Here is a 3,010-nt window from a genome sequence, read left to right on the forward strand (position 1 = left end):
TTTAATGTTTCAGCATCATAGTGCTCCTGTGTGCATGGTATTTATAATTTACTGAACGAAACTTGACTGACCTTCACACAATCCAAACCTGAAATCCTCAGAGATGAATTGGAACAATGAATGTAATCTAACATCACTTCTTCACCTTACTGATATTATAGTGTCTGAATGGGACCAAATACCTGCATTCATGTTCCAAAGCTTTCACAGGAGAACAGAATCTGTAACAGTAGTACAGAAAACACAGACTTACTATTAATACACAAGGTTTTGATCAAAGAGGACCACAAATCTATGGTTATGTACTAGTATGTAGGGACATTGACGTGTTCTTGTTAGTTCCAAAAACAAATCAAACAGAGATACTAAGAAACTTAAAAAAATAATTTAACCCATCTAAAGGCCTAGACAATATAATGTAATCTGTTTATGTTATTTTTCTCATTATTTAACCTTTCAACTTGATTTGTGGGGCTTATATAAATAAAATCTCATTACATGGATTCAGTATGATGACGAAGTTCAGATTTGTGCATATCCTTTGTAAATCATACATGTATATATGCATGTATATATATATATATATATATATATATATATATATATATATTACATTTAATACACAAATGATATTAAGATACAATATAATCATTCTAAATATATAATCATATCTTTTTATGTTTTATGTATATTTTATACAAGTAATAATATAATCAAATATATAAAATTTTAATTAAAATTAATTATAAATTCAAATACAACATTATTAATAATATAATATAATGCACCGTCTCTCAAGCGCAGCTGATAACTCTAGTAAGGGCTTGTTTGGCATGTTTTGCCTCCTCTCGCCTGTCAACAGTCCATCCGTCCATTCTGACTGACAGCATTAAAGCTGCGAATGAGTGCTGCATCTCAAAATATGTATTATGTACAAGGGGAGGAATACTGGTAGTAAAATGAGATTAATCTGACCTGTTTGGCTCCTGCTTCAGGGCTAAATGTGGCATTCAGGGGTCAAGAGTATAAATGAGCTACAATAACAGAACCATATATTAACCCTTTTCCTCTCTTCACAGAATTAATTCACTCTCACTGTGCATACACTCGGTGAACACCCATGGCAGAAGCTTTATTGTATTATTAAAATCAGAGTGGTATGACAGCAGAGGTATCAAACCTGTCCAGCATTTTAATACCAGTATGCGATAGGCCATAAACACGCAAAGTACATGTTGGAGGGCCTCAGCAATAAAACCCAGCATTGTCTCATTTATGGAACACAACACTAGCAACACAAGGTGATGTTTTACCCTTGCTTTCTGCTGCTTTTGCTTGGGGGCTGGGAATGTTGCTTTTGTTCCATTGTTCTCATGGCACACAGACAGGTCCCTCACTCAGGTCTGGCAGGGAATAGGAAGTGTATTCTGTCTGATTTGTACATAGAAACACTAGCAAGGATGGACAGAAAATCCAGAAAAGATGCTGGGATGGACAAAAATCTGCCAGTTCAGCCAATTTAAAAAAAGTTAGATATAATATACAGGGTAATCTACATGAAATACAAATAATAAATACAATTTGAATAGTTTAACATTTAATTTTTTTTTTTTTGCAAATTTAAATGATCCAACTGAGATTACGTAGGAACTCCAATAACCTAAAAAGTAATCGCAGAGCTCACTTAAATAGGTCTTAAAGAGAAAATTTACATTCAAAAAAATAAATGTCGATGTTTTGAACATTTGTTGTCTTTAGAATTAAAAAGTCAAATGGAATCCAATGTTGTTCTTCAAAATATCTTATGTTCTATAGATAAAAGCAAGTCATACAATTTTGGAATTACACGATTTTGGGTGAAGTGTCCCTTTAAATGCAGCGAGTTGAGAAAAGTTAGTTTTTTGGGCATCTGATCTATACTCATCCTCTTTGTCCTCTGCTAGAAGCCTTGAACTTCAGAGCTTTCCTTTTCAACAGTTTTCAAAAGGCTCAACACTGTCAACACAAAGGTTCATACAGTACATCTAGTAACGGAAATGGGGCAAGCAGATAGAGATGTGGGACAAAAGGGCGGAGCTCAGATTTCCACGAAAACCCTAAAGCTCAAGATCAAGTGATGGTGTCCTTCAGATGAGCCTGTGTAATCTGGAACACTTCAAACCCTTGTCTTCCAGCGCTCCACTTCAGATCCTCTCTCCCTGGGGTCACCACCCCCTCACGGGCACAGCCAACTTCCAAGTGTGTGAGGCAAGAGGCCTTGAAAGCCGATTGCGTTTTAATAAAGTTTATTATCGGTGGGGGCTAATCCCCGTGGTAATCTCCCGCAGACCCAAAGGAAAGCAGGATTACTCACTTGCTATAATCCCAATGAAATTGTTAGGATTTAGCTAGCAAAGCAGACCAGATGGCAACAGGCTTGTTCTTCCACCCGTGGGCCCGCTCACCCCTTTCCAGACCACTCCTCACCCCAGACACCCCTAAACACAACACATGAGCTATTCATGGAGACAAACAAACACGACACTGATAGGGTGAGCGATGCTCAGGCTTTAGAAATTATACAATGGAGAAAGATGTTATAGTCAAGGTATATTGTCAAGGTGAACGGTTACAGCCAAGTTTACAGTGTTTTACAGAGGTTTAATTGAGAAATTAGTAAAATTTGACTCAAAATATTAAACATGTTTGAATTCCTCCAAACTGAAGGAATCATAATAAGAAGCTATCATGCACTACATGATTTTCTGAGTGTCAATAATTGGCAGACTGGCTCTGAATTTTTGCAACTAGCAACAATTTCAGATTGCAATTTGGGCCAAAAAAATAGCAAAAAAAAATTAGTAGTGCAATTTATTCCAGCTTTTATTTTTTCAAGTGACTGTCTACAGTCAGGTTAGTTTGGGCTGCACACCAAACACAGGTTACAAAAACACAGGAAATGTAAAAAGTTTTAAAAAACAATACAAAACATTCCTTTCGAAACAAGGAAGAGAAAAATCCAAGAGAGACA

The sequence above is a fragment of the Carassius gibelio genome, chromosome B8 (assembly GCF_023724105.1).
Source record: "Carassius gibelio isolate Cgi1373 ecotype wild population from Czech Republic chromosome B8, carGib1.2-hapl.c, whole genome shotgun sequence".
NCBI lineage: Eukaryota > Metazoa > Chordata > Actinopteri > Cypriniformes > Cyprinidae > Carassius > Carassius gibelio.